Consider the following 14,819-nt stretch of genomic DNA (forward strand, 5'->3'; position numbering starts at 1 on the left):
ACACATACATATTCTTTCTTCCCTTTCCCCTTCTTATCTCTTCCTTCCTCTAGTCTGGTTACTCTGGTTGTTGGTTTGTTTAACCAGACATATTTAATCTATTGTCTTTATGCCTGTTCTATATCTACATCTCTATTTTCCTTTTTCTCACTCTCGATTAAGCCACATAGTTTCTCTGCCAGGTCAATTATCTGTTCTTTTCTTTTTCCCCACCCATGTCATTTCTCTCTTTGTATGGGTAAAGCCTCGTCAATCACCACTGTGCCCACCCCATTGTTCTTTTGTTGTTGCTGGTGTTCTTGTTTTCTGTTGCTGTTGTTGCTTCTGGGGTTTTTGGGTTTTTTTGGTTGGTTGGTTGGTTGGTTTTCCTTTCCAGGGCTTCTTCAATAAACAAATCAAAGCATACGTGGTGGAGGGACCAAAACATCACTACAAGTCGTAAGATAAAGCAACCAGAGTCACAACAACAGAGAGCAAGTAACACAGTCCAGAAAACATCTTCTGAGGGTTCAGGCCCTGGGCAGTGTATGAGCCCTCTTTAACATAGTAATGCTCACAGGTGCAGGACACATAACAAGTTTTTAAAACACAAAAGGAACAGAAAACTAGCCAAAATGAAGACTTAGAAGAATTCTCTTCAAAAGAAATTCCAGGAAGAAATTACAGCTAAAGAATTGATCAAAACAGACATAAACAATGTATCTGGTCAAGAATTTAGAAGCCTAGTCATAAGATTAATCGCTGGACTTGGGGGAAAAAAAGCATAGAATACAGCAAAGAATCTTTTGCTGCAGAGATCAAGGAACTAAGAAATATTCCTGATCAATTAAATACTGCTGTAAATAAGGTTCAAAATAAACGAGAGCCTGTGACAGCTAGAATTGAAGAGGCAGAGGGGAGATAAATGAAATCAAAGATAAAATTATGGAAAAAGATGAAGACTGAAAAAAAGAGATAAAAAAATTCTAGACCATGAGGGGAGAATAAGAGAACTAAATGATTCAATGAAACAATAATATCTGTACCATAGGAAATCTAGAAGAAGAAGAGAGAGAAAGGAGCAGAAGGTGTAGTTCAACAAATCATAGCTGAGAACTTCCCCAACCTGGGGAAGGAAACAGATACTGAATTCCAGGGGGCACAGAGAACTCCCTTCAAAAATTACAGGAATTGATCTTTTGCACATTTCATAGTGAAACTGACAAAATACAAAGATAAAGACAGAATTCTGAAAGCAGCTAGGGACAAACAGGCCTTAACCTACAAGAGTAGACATATAAGGGTAGTAGCAGACCTATCTATTGAAACTTGGTGGGCCAGAAGGGAGTGGCAGAAAATATTCAATGTGCTGAATAGGGAAAATATGCAGCCAAGGATCCTTTATCCAGCAAGGCTGTCATTCAGAATAGAAGGAGAGATAAAGGTTTTCCCGGACAAATAAAAACTGAAGGGGTCATCACCACTAAACCAGCCCTACAAGAGATCCTAAAGGGGACTCTGTGAGTGGAAAGTTGCAAAATCCATAAAGGGTCAGAGACATCACTACAAGAATGAAACCTACAGAGAAAACAATGACATTAAATCCATATCTTTCAGTAATAACACTGACTGTAAATGGACTAAATTCTTCAATCAAAAGACATAGGTTATCAGAACGAGTAAAAAAAAAAAAAGAAAGAAAAAAGACTCATCTATTTGCTGTGTACAAGAGACCCATTTTAGACCTGAGGACACCTTCAGATTGAAAGTGAGGGGATGGAGAACCATCAATCATGCTACTGGAAGTCAAAACAAAGCTGGAGTAGCCATATGTATGCCAGACAAACTAGATTTTAAACTAAAGGCTATAACAAGACATGAAGAAGGGCATTATATCATAATTATGGGATTTATTCATCAAGAAGAGCTAACAATTATAAATGCTTATGCCACCTAATTCGGTAGCAACCCAATATATAAAACAATCACAAACAGAAGAATCTTATTGGTAAGAATGTAGTAATTGCAGGGGACTTTAATACTCCATTGACAGCAATGGACAGATCATCTAGACAGAAAATCAATAAAGAAAAAATAACTCTGGATGGTACACTGGACCAGATGAACTTGGCAGACATATTCAGAACTTTTCATCTAAAAGCAGCAGCATACACATTCTTCTCGAGTACACATGGAACATTCTGCACGACAGATCACATACTGGGTCACAAAACAGCCTTCAATAAATATAAAAGGATTGAGATCATACCATGAACATTTACGGATCACAATGCTATGAAACCTGAAGTCAACCACAAGAAAATGTTTGGAAAACCTCCAAATGCATGAAGGTTAAAGAATATCCTACTAAAAAAATAAATGGGTCAACCAGGCAATTAAAGAAGAAGTTTAAAAATATATGGTAACAAATGAAAATGAAAACACAACAGTCCAAACCCTTTGGGATGCAGCAAAGGCAGTCCAAAGAGTAAAATACTTTGCAATCCAGGCCTATATCAAGAAACAAGAAAATTCCCAAATACAAAATCTGACAGTACATCTAAAGGAACTAGAAGTAGAACAGAAAAGAAACCCCAATGCCAGTAGATGAGGAGAAATTATAAAGATTAGAGCAGAAATTGGGATGCCTGTGTGGCTCAGTAGGTTGGGCGTCTGACTTTGGTTCAGGTCATGATCTCACAGTTCATGGGTTCAAGCCCTGCATCGGGGTCTGTGTTGGCAACTCAGATCCTGTAGCCTGCTTCAGATTCTGTGTCTCCCTCTATCTCTGCCCCTCCCCCACTCACACTCTGTCTCTCTCTCTCTCTCTCTCTTTCTCTCTCTCTCTCTCTGTTAAAAATAAACATTAAGAAGTTTTTTAAAAAAGATTGGAGCTGAAATAAACAATATAGAATTAAAAAAAAACCAGTAGAACAGATCAATGAAGAGCTGGTTTTTTTGAAAAAAATAAACAAAAGTGATAAAGCCCTAGCCAAACTTCTCAAAAAGATAAGAAGGGACCCAAATAGATAAAAATCACGAATGAAAATGGACTTATCACAAGCAATCCCTCAGAAATACAAACAATTATCAGAGAATGCTATGAAAAATTATATGTCAAGAAACTGGAGAATCTGGAAGAAATGGACAAATTCCTAGACACCCATACACTACTAAAACATAAATGGGAAGAAATAGAAAATTTGACAGATCCATAACTAATAAAAAAATGGAATCAGTTATCAAAAAATCTTCCAACAAATAAGAGTCCTGAGCCAGATGGCTTCCCAAGGGAATTCTACCAGACAATTAAATCAGAGTTAATACCCAAGCTATTAAAAAAAAAAAAAAGAAAAGAAACAGAAGGAATGTCCCTTCTTCATATCTTGTTACAGTCTTTATCTTATAATTTAATTGGTATGTTATAAGTATGACTACTCCAGCTTTCTTTTGATAACATTAGCATGATAGATGGTTCTCCAACCCCTTACCTTCAATCTGTAGGTGCATTTAGGTCTAAAATGAGTCTCTTGTAAGTAGCGTGTAGATGGATCTTGTTTTCTTATCCATTCTGATTCTCTGTGTCTTTTGATTGGAAAGTTTAGTCCATTGATATTTAGAGTGAGTACAGAAATATACGAATTTAGTACCATTGTGTTGCCTGTTGAGTTGGTGTTTCTGGTGATGCTCTCTGGTCCTTTCTCATCTTTTTGGTTTTTGGTCCTTTTTGTTTTGTGTTGCCTTTTCTCCACTCAAAGGGACCCATTTATACTTTCTTGCAGAGTTGGTTTAGTGGTCACAATCTCCTTTAGTTTTTGTTTGTCTGGGAAACTCTTAGCCTGCCCTTCTATTTTGAATGACAGCCTTGCTGGATAAAGAATTCTTGGCTACACATTTTTCTGATTCAGCACATTGAATATATCCTGCCACTCCTTTCTGGCCTGCCAAGTTTCTGTGGTTAGGTCTGCTGCAAACCTGATCTGTCTTCCCTTGTAGGTTAAGGACTTTTTTCCCTTGCTGCTTTAATGATTCTTTCCTTGCCTGAGTATTTTGTGAATTTGACAATGATATCCTTGTTGGTAGTCAGTTTTTGTTGAATCTAATGGGAGTTTTCTGTGCTTCTTGGATTTTGACATCTGTGCCTTTCCCCAGATTAGGAAAGTTTGCAACTGTAATTTTCCACACATAAACTTCTGCCCCTTTTTCTCTCACTTCACCTTCTGGGACACCTATGATTTGGATGTTATTCCTTTATAATAAGTCGCTGAGTTCTTTAAGTCTTGTACCATGATCTTTTGCCTTTGTTTCCCTCTTTTTTTCTGCCTCATTATTCTCCATATTTTTATCTTATAAATCACTGATTTGCTGCTCTGCTTCTTTCATTCTTGCCATTGTGGCATCTATTCGAGATTGCATCTCAGTTATGGCATTTTTAATTTCATCCTGACTAGATTTTCTTTCTTGTATGCCTGCAGGAAGGGATTCTATGCTTTTTTCAGCCCGAAATAGTTTACTTATTATTGTGATTCTAAATTCTGGTTCACAAATTTTGCTTATATCTTTGTTGATTAAGCTGCTGGCTATCATTTCTTCCTGTTCTTTCTTTTGGGGTGCATTCCTTCATTTTCTCATTTTGGAGGAAGAAAAATATAATAAAATTAAAAAATTAAAATTACAAATTAGAATCAAAACAAAAAATCAAATAAAGAAAGCTAGATCCTAGGCGTGTTTTGGTCTGCTTGTTGAAGGAAGCTTGATAGAACAGGGAAAGAAAAGAAAAAGAAAAAATGTAAGAAAATTTTTTAATTAAAAAAATTAGATAATAAAAAGAGAATAAAATGAAATAAAGAAATAGAATAAAAATTTTTTAAAAATAAAAAAATAAAGTAAAAAAATATTGTTTTTCTTTTTGTATCCAAGAATGAATAAAAGAAAGAAAAAAGAAAACAATTTAAACAAAAACAGAAGCAAAGAAAATGATTAAATGAAGCATCAAATGGAATAAAGTCCAAATTAAGTTACATCCATTTTCCCTTTGAACTGGAATTATGAAGCCTTCCTTCTATAGTTCATATACTAAACAGACGGAGTCCTTGTGTTGGTTTTCTAGTGGAAGTGTTTGGAGGGCACAGTTGGGTTGGGCTTGGTGTAATGGTTCTGTTCTCTACTAGGTGCTGCTGCTTAGCTTACTAGGGTGGATCACTGTGGCATGCATGTGCACGTGTGTGTATGCACCTCCATGAAAGAAGTGGAAATGGATTCACCGAGGTCCCTAGTTTCTGGCACAGGAAGTTGGTGCTCTCACAGACCTCTGATAAAGCACCCCTCCTTTGTCTCAGGCCTCTGTCCACTACCTGCCTCTACACTGTCAGTATCCAAGCTGTCTGCCTACTAGGTGGCACCTCCCTCCAAAATTTTATCTCAGATGGGGTTGTGTTTCAAAACCCCATGCTTCAGAGACCCCTGTGGTTTGGACCCATGCCAACTCTCTGGGGGAGGGCCTTGCTGAGGAATGGTTGGGTGCCGCCTTGCCCCAGAAAACGATTGTGCAATCACGCAGCAGCAGAGGTTCAGAGATTATGACAAACCACAGCATACAGTCAGCACCATGTTTCACCACTCTTTTGTGTCTTTGTCCAAATATCAGCAAACTTGGCTGCTCTCCAGCATCTGCTGGGACCTTTGCCTGTGGGGAAGCTATTTGGCCTCTACAAAAAGCACTCCAAACAGGGGATCTACTTCTCCCCATGTGGCACATGAATCCCTCAGACACCACAGTCTGCTGCTGGAGAATTGCCCTACTTCCTCACCAGAGCACTGCCAGGCATTGAGCCTTGAAACTTCAGACTCTGAACTCCACTGTTTATAGAATCCTGGTGGTATTGAAACCCTTTTCTTTCTTCCTGTCAATGGTTTTGGGAAACAGATTTGTTGTTCAGTGCCCTGTGAGGGTTTTCACTTTTCCTCTCTCTCTCCAGGTACTCTTGGGAGAGTGCTTTACTTGCACTCCCAATGCATCGCACTCCCCTCTTTTTTACCTTTCTCTGTCCGCTTTCGACAAAACAACGTTTACCTTCCACAACTTTTTTTCTCCCACACTTCACCTCTCCACACCGTGTATCTGCTGAGTTTTGTGGCTAAAGTTGTGCAGATTGTTGTGTTAGTCCTCAGATCCCTTTCTTAGGTTTTCAAAATGGTTTGGTGCTGTTCTAGCAGCATTTCTGGGATAACACAAGCTCAGGGTCTCCATCCTGCTCTGCCATCTTAACTCCCTCCAAGAATTTTCTTTTCTAATGAAAAATAGTTTAGAACTTCTCTTATCTTAAAAATTTATTAAGTATTTTTTCATGCATATTGAATAACATATGCAATTTACTTTACCTTTAATGTGATCAATATCATTGAAATGACCTGGGCATACTTCCCTGATACCATTCATCTGCCTCTTGCCAAGGTAATGCTGAACTTTTGGCTAATCATAGTTACAAACAGTTTAACTACATATGTATGTATCTTGAAAGTATATTATTTAGAGTTTCATACGCCTTGCCTTTATTGAAACTATATGAAGTACTGCATAGTTTTCTGAATCTTACTTTTTTAAAGTAAGTTTTTAATTTTAATTCCAATATGGTTAACATACATTGTTATATTAGTTTCAGGTGTGCAAGCGAGTGATTCAGTAATTCTATACATTACTCCTTGCTCATCATGAGAACTGTACTCTTTAATCCCCATTTCACCTATCCTCCACACATCTCTCTGGTAAGCACCAGTTTGTTCCTATAGTTAAGACTCTGTTGGTTCCTCTCTCTCTCTTTTTTTCCTTTGCTCATTTATTTTGTTTCTTAAATTACACATATGTGTGAAATCATATGGTATATTTCTTTCTCTGACTGACTCATTTTACTTAACATTATACTCTCTATATCCATCCATGCTGTTGCAGATGACAAGATTTCTTTCTTTTTAAGGCTGATTAATATTTCATTGTGTATATGTACACACACACACACACACCTATACTATTTCTTTATCCATTCATCCATTAATGGACACATGGGCTGCTTCCAGAATTTGGCTATTGTAAAGAATGCTGCAATAAACATATGAGTGCATGTATCACTTTGAATTAGTGTTTTTATATTTTTTGGGTAAATACCCAGTAGTGTGACTACTGGATTATAGGATAGTCCTATTTTTAACATTTTGAGGAAACTCTTTTGTTTTCTATAGGGGCTGCATCAGTTTGCATTCCCACCAACAATGCTTTAGGGTTCCCATTTCACCACCTCCTCGCCAACACTTTTTGTTTCTTGTGTTTCTAATTTTAGATATTCTGCCAGGTGTGAGGTGGTCTTGATCTGTATTTCCTTGATGATGAGTGATGTTGAGCATCTTTTCATGTGTCTGTTAGCCATCTTGATATTTTCTTTAGAAAAATGTCTATTCATGTTGTCTGCCCATTTTGTAATTGGGTTATTTGGTATAGTTGTTGTTGTTGAGTGTAGAGTTTGGGAATTTCTTTAGGGATTTTGGATACTAACTGATATGTAATTTAACAATATCTTCTCCCATTCTGTAGGCTGCCTTTTCATTTTATTAATTGTTTCCATCACTGTGCAGAAGCCTTTTATCTTGATAAACCCCCAATAGTTCATGTTTGCTTTTATTTCTCCTGTCCTTGGTGACATGTCTAGTAACAAATTCTTCTTGAGTGCACATGGAACAGTCACCAGAATAGATAACATACTGGGTCACAAATCAGCCCTCAAGAAATACAAAAAGATTGAGATCATATGTTGCATATTTTCAGACAACACTATGAAACTGGAATTTAACACAAGAAAAAATTTTGATAGACCATGAATACTTGGAGATTAAAAAACACTATACAAAAGAATGAATGGGTTAACCAAAAAAGTAAAGACGATATTAAAAAGTTAATAGAATCCAATGAAAATGAAAACACGACAGCCCAAAACCTCTGGAATGCAGCAAAGGTGGTCATAAGAGGAACATATATATCACTTCAGGCCCTCTTTAAAAAGGAAGAAAGGAAAAAGGGGTGGGGGGCACCTGACTATCTCAGTCAGTTAGGCGTCTGACTTCAGCTCAGGTCATGATCTCACAGTTTGTGTGTTCGAGCCCTGCATTGGGCTTTGTACTGACAGCTCAGAGTCTGGAGTCTGCTTCAGATTCTGTGTTTTCATCACTCTCTGTCCCTTACCCACTCGTCCTCTCTCTCTCTTTCTCTCTCTCTCTCTCTCAAAAATAAACATTTTTTAAAAAGGGAGAAAGGTCTCAATAACATAACCTAACCTTACACCTTACACTGGACAAAGAAGAGCAAATAAAGCCCAGAACCAGCAGAAGAAGGAAAATAAAACTAGAGCAGGATTCAGTGATATAGAAACAAAACAAAACACATGAAAAAGAAAAACACAGAACAGATAAATGAAACCAGGAGCTCATTCTTTGAAAGAATTAACAAAATTGATAAATCCCTAGCTTCTTTGATGAAAAGGAAAAGGAAATGACATAAGTAAATAAAATCATGAATGAAAGAAGAGAGATCACAACAAACACTGCATAAATACAAAAAAAAAAATAAGAGACTATTATAAGCAATTACATGCCAACAAAAATTGGGAAATCTGAAGAAATGTACAAATTCCTAGAAACATATAAACTACCAAAACTGAAACATGAAGAAATGGAAAATTTGAACAGATCTATAATCAAGAGTCCAGGGATGGATAGCTCTCCAGGGGAATTCTACCAACATTTAAAAAACTGTTAACACCCATTCTTTTGAAGCTGTTCCAACAAATAATAGAATACGGAAGGAAAACTTCCAAACTCATTCTACAAGGCCAGCATTATCCTGATTCCAAAACCAGACAAAGACACCACTAAAAAGGTGAATTACAGACCAAATTCCCTGATGAACATGGGTACAAAAATTCTCAACAAGATACTAGTATACTGAATCCAACAATATATTCAAAGAATTTTTCACCAAGATCAAGTAGGTATATTCCTGGGATACAGGGCTGGTTTAATATCCACAAATCAATGTGATACACTACATTAATAAAAGAAAGAATAAGAACCACATGAGACCCTCAATAGATGCTGAGAAAGCATTTGACAAAATACGGCATCCTTTCTTGATAAAAACCCTCAAGAAAGTAAGGATAGAAGGATCATACCTCAAGATCATAAAAGCCATATATGGGAAAACCCACTGCAAATATCCTCAATGGGGAAAAACTGAGAGCTTTTCCCCTAAGGCCAGGAACAGGGCAAGGATGTCCACTCTCAACTGTTATTAACATAATGCTGGATGTCCTAGCCTCATCAACCAGCTCACACAAAGAAATAAAAGGCACCTAAATCAGCAAGAAGAAAGTCGAACTTTCACTCTTTGCAGATGATGTGATACTATATGTGGTAAGCCCAGAAATATTTCACCAAGAAACTGCTAGAACTGACACATGAATTCATCAAGATCACAGGATACGAAATCAATGTCCAGAAATCAGTTGCATCATTTCTTCAATAATGAAGCAATATAAAGAGAAATCAAAGAATCTATCCCTTTACAATATCTAGGAATCCCATAAAATACCTAGGAATAAACCTAACCAAAGAAGTGAAAAATTTATACATTGAAAACTATAGAAAGCTTATGAAAGGCATTGAAGAAGACACACACACACACACACACACACACACAGATATTCCATTATCATGGGTTAGAAGAACAAATATTTTTAAAATGTCAATATTACCCAAAGCAATCTACACATTGCTACGCAAACCTAGTTTGACTGGTACAAGTATGTTTGGTAAGGCTTTCTTTTGACATCCATTAGCATGAGAAATGGTTCTCTAGCCCCCCACTTTCAATCTGCAGGGATATTTAGATCTAAAATGAGTTTCCTGTGGGGCACCTGGGTGGCTCAGTCGGTTAAGTGTCTGACTTCGGCTCAGGTCATGATCTCATGGTTCATGAGTTCAAGCCCCATGTCGGGGTCTGGGCTGACAACTCAAAGCCTGGATCCCACTTCAGATTCTGTGTCTCTTTCTCTCTCTGCCTCTCTCCTAGTCATGTTCTGTCTCTCTCTTTCAAAAATAAATAAACGTAAAAATAAATAAAAATAAAAGGAGTCTCTTGTAGGTAGCATATAGATGGGTCTTTTTTTCCCCACTTTTCTGATACTCTACCTCATTTGATTGGAGCATTTAGTCCATTTGCATTCAGGTGATTATTGATAGATAGGAATTTAGTGTTATTGTATTACCTACAAAGTCTGTGTTTCTGGAGATTTTCTTTGTTTCTTTCTTATCTTCATTGTTTTTGTTTTTCTTTCCCATTCAAAAGGGAATGGGAAAGAATATCTCTTGCAGGTCTGGTTTAGTGGTCATAAACATCTTCAGTTTTTTGTTTTTCTGGGAAACTCTTTATCTCTCATTCTATTCTGAATGACAGCCTTGCTGGATAAAATAATATTCGTTGCATATTTTCCCATTCAGCACGTTGAATATATCATGTCACTCCCAGAATCCTAAAGACCCCTCAGTTATCAGTTGAATAACACAGAGTGACTTCACTCCATGCCACATGAAGCAGAAAAAATACCAAGCCACCTGTCAGAATTTCTGGCCCAGAAGATTGTGAGTTAAGTCAAAATGGTTGTGGGTTTAAGTCACAAAACTTCGAGGTCTTATGCCATGTAGCAAAAGGAAATCAGAGCAAAGAGTGGAAGCTGGAAGTGTGGTGTTTCCATTACAGAAATGTAAAGCATGTGGCATTGGTTTTGGCACCACCAGGAGTTGCTGGGAGCTAGAAGGGCTTTGAGGCCTCTGTAGGTAAAGCCTTAAAAGACAGGATGAATTTATCTTGGAAGCTAAGGAGAAAGTGATTCATGTTACTAAGTGCTGGAAAAGTTTGGCAATACCCTCCCCTACAGTAGTATGGAGAATAGGAAATACCCCTGGGGGGCGGGGCAGCTGAATTTGACTGTAATTTCCAAGCAGAATATTGAAAGTGCCAGCTGGTTCCTCAGCAGTGCATGATATATAATGAAGTATGGGTAAACATAGGTGACTTAAAACGTTAACTGTTAAGTTCTCCTGAATTCAGGAGAAAGATGAAAGGAGCCAAGACCTGCTGGGTTGTGGTATAAAACTGGTTCTCATCCATAGCTTCTCTAAAGAGCAAAAAGTTCTCAAAGTAAGAAATGGCACAAAAATAAATATCATCTCAAAAATGTAGATGCAAGACCCTGTGAAAACTTCTGAAAGATTTAAGATGTGTCTCATAAACTCTACTAAATAGGAAAAAAATGTGTCTGAGAAGCTTAAGGGTGTTATCCCACTCCACACAGACTTCTAGCCCAAATCTGGAAGACAGGGGCTAGCCTCAAAATATTTATGAGTGTGGTGGGCCTTGTATAAACTCTAATGAAAAATATGTAAACTCTGCAAATTTTTTTTTAAATGTGTTATTTATTTCTAGCAGAGAGAGAGAGAGACAGCGTGAGCAGGGGAGGGTCAGAGAGAGAGGGAGTCACAGACTCTGAAACAGGCTCCAGGCTCTGAGCTGGCAGTCAGCACAGAGCCCGACGCGGGGCTCGAACCCACGAACCGCGAGATCATGACCTAAGCGAAAGTCGGACGCTTAACCGACTAAGCCACCCAGGCGCCCCAACTCTGCAAAATTTTTAAGAGAAATGCACAAAAGGAAGCACCATGACGTTCACTTGCAGACAAGAGTATCTATTTGGTGAACATCTATGATGTTCACCTCCAAATTGTATATAAGGCATATGGAAGAAATAGCATGTCTGTATTTCAAAGACTTTGTTTTTTCAATTTATAAAGTCTTCTTTTATGTATGTATTGATGGATGGATGGATGGATGTGTGGATAGATGGATGTTTTCCCAGCTTTATTAAAATATAATTGATATATACCATTCTGTAAATTTAAGGTATATGTCATGATCTGATATATCCATATATTGCAAAATGATTACCGCAATAAGTATTGTTAACACGCATGTCATTTCACATAATTAGAATTTTTGTGTGGGATGAGAACATTTACGATTTGTTCTCTCAGCAACTATATAATACATTGCTGTTAACTACTGTACCCTGCTATACATTAGCTCCCCCAAATTTATTCAACTTATAACTAGAAATTTGTACCCTTAAACTAACATTGAAACATTTCTTCCACCCTCCAGGCCTTGGATTCCACCATTCCCTGTCTTCTACAAGTTGTGTTTTTAATTCCACATATAAATGAGATCATACAGAATTTGTCTTTCTTTGTGTGACTTATTTTACTTAGCATAAATACTCTCAAAGTCTCTCATGATGTTGCAATTTGCAGGATTTTCTTCTTTTTTATACCTGAATATATTCATATATATGTATATATTTATATACACATATATATGTATATATATGTGTGTGTATATATGTGTGTGTGTGTGTGTGTGTGTGTATAATCTTTTCTTTTTCCATTCATCCATCAATGGATGGTTAGATTGTTTCTTGGCTGTTTTGAATAATGTTGCTACAAACATGGGAGTGCTGATATCTCCTCGAGATTCTGATTTCATCTTTTTGGATATATGCACAGAAGTGGAATTTCTTGAATCCATGGTAGTTCTATTTCACTTTTTGAGGAATCTCCATACTATTTTCTATAGTGGCTGAAAAAAATTATATACACAAAAACTGTGAACTAGGGTTCCCTTTTATCTACATCCTCACCAGCACATAAAGTATCTTCTGTTTTTGATAACATATATCCTAACAAGTATGAAGCAAAATCTCATTACGTTTTGAATTGCATTTTCATGATGATTGATAATGTTGAGTACCCTTCTATGTTCCTATTGGTCATTTGTGTGTCTTCTTTGGAAAATGTCTATTTAGGCCTATTTCCTAGTTTGTAATCAGTTTTTTGTTTTGTTTTTGCTATTTGGTTGTATAAGTTCCTCATACGTTGTGGATATTAACCCCTTATGAGGGATAAGACTTATAAATATTTCCCCCCATTCCATAGGTTGCCTTTTCATTTGGTATAATATGCACTCTGGATTTAGAACTTGAGATCCTGAACTTCAAGCTGATGTCAGGATGGGATGAGATCTTAATTGGCTTAATATCTTCTATGTCATCCCTCTGGAAGTCCTGAACTGCCATTTTACAAGTCTGACACACTCATTGGAGAGATAGGCTACATGGAGAAGAAGAAGGAGCCAGAAGAGCCTGGTCTTCTAGCCATCCATTCCAAGGCACCACTCCCATCCATTCCAAGGCACCACTCCCATGAGTAAAGTCATCCTAAATACTCCCTAAAAGCCCAGCTACCCACTGAATACCTAAAATACTCAGCTATCCACTGAATATCAGTCCATGCCACATGGAATAGAAGAATTGTTCAGTCAAGCCCTGCCAAAATTCATATACACTCAGATTCAGACCTGTGTATGGCAAGATATAGCCCTAGGTGTAGACAGACACAGACCTGTGTGTGATCAGATCAAATACATATACTAACACATATGCACTCATATGTGTAGTCGGATACTGACCCATGTGCTGTCAGATACAGAAGTCTGTGTGTTCATATACAAACACATATATGAAGCTGGGTATGACCTACAAATCACTGAATATTTACTTCAGATACAGATTTCTGTGGTTGAATACACATTTGTGTATTGCTAAATATAGGCCTATCAACATTACATACAAACATGCACCAATGCCTTTGAGGATTGTGCTGTAATTCAGCAAAAGATACTAAGCCCTTTCCAATCAGCTCTTTGAAAATGTGAATCGAATGTAAATAAGGCAAGCCACTTTTTAAATAAGAAAACCATAAGGCAAGGTTCCTGTATGCTCTATGGAGATGATTACAAATTTTTATTGAGACATTGATCAAGCCTTCATAAAACATGTCACATTCTAGATGGGAAAACAAGATATTTAAACATCCATTTTCCTCAAAATAAATGTGGAGAGTCGTGAAATTTTAAATATGTCATTATGGCAAGTTTTCAAACTTAAAAAAATAATTCTAAAGTTTATCAAGAAAAATACATATCTAGTCATTGCAAGTAATTTGGGAATGGTGAGTATTTAGAGCGATTATCTCTACAATGTATAAGACACATGAAAATCCTTGACTACTAACAAGGAATGTTAGTGCTAGGGAACCACACCAGAGGAAAAGGTGTGCGTGTAAGAGGGGGAGATGGAGAATGTGGCAGCAACAGAGAAAGAGGGGAATTGGTCCCCAAATCAAACCTACTAGTTGTTTAAAATTAGACCTATTGCATAGAGAAATTCCAAATTATTACTGAAATTAATAATTATACTCGCAGAATATTTATCCTGTTCGAGTAAATCAAGATTAGATATGTCTCATCACAAAGAAAACCAAATTGTAGATAATTTTAAAAGAAAGATTTTCTAGGCCCTTGGGTGGCTCAGTCGGTTGAGTGTCCAACTCTTGATCTCAGCTCAGGTCTTGATATCAGGGTCTTGAGTTTAAGTCCCGCACTGAGCTCCACACTGGGTGTGGAGCCTACTTAAAACAAACAAAGAAACAAACAAAAACAAAAAACAAAAAAACTTTTCAGCGTTATTTTAAAAAAGATGTTAAAAAGTATAAATTCACTGAAAGAATGTAAATGAAATTTTCCAGGAATGATGTGATAGAAGAAGTCAAAAAGTAAAAGAATAATACAATATAATGTCTTTATATAAAAACACCCATAATTACAGAAAAACATATTTGTAGCAAAT

This window comes from Crocuta crocuta, unplaced genomic scaffold (genome assembly GCF_008692635.1).
Source record: "Crocuta crocuta isolate KB4526 unplaced genomic scaffold, BGI_CrCroc_1.0 scaffold391, whole genome shotgun sequence".
In the NCBI taxonomy this organism is placed as follows: Eukaryota; Metazoa; Chordata; class Mammalia; order Carnivora; family Hyaenidae; genus Crocuta; species Crocuta crocuta.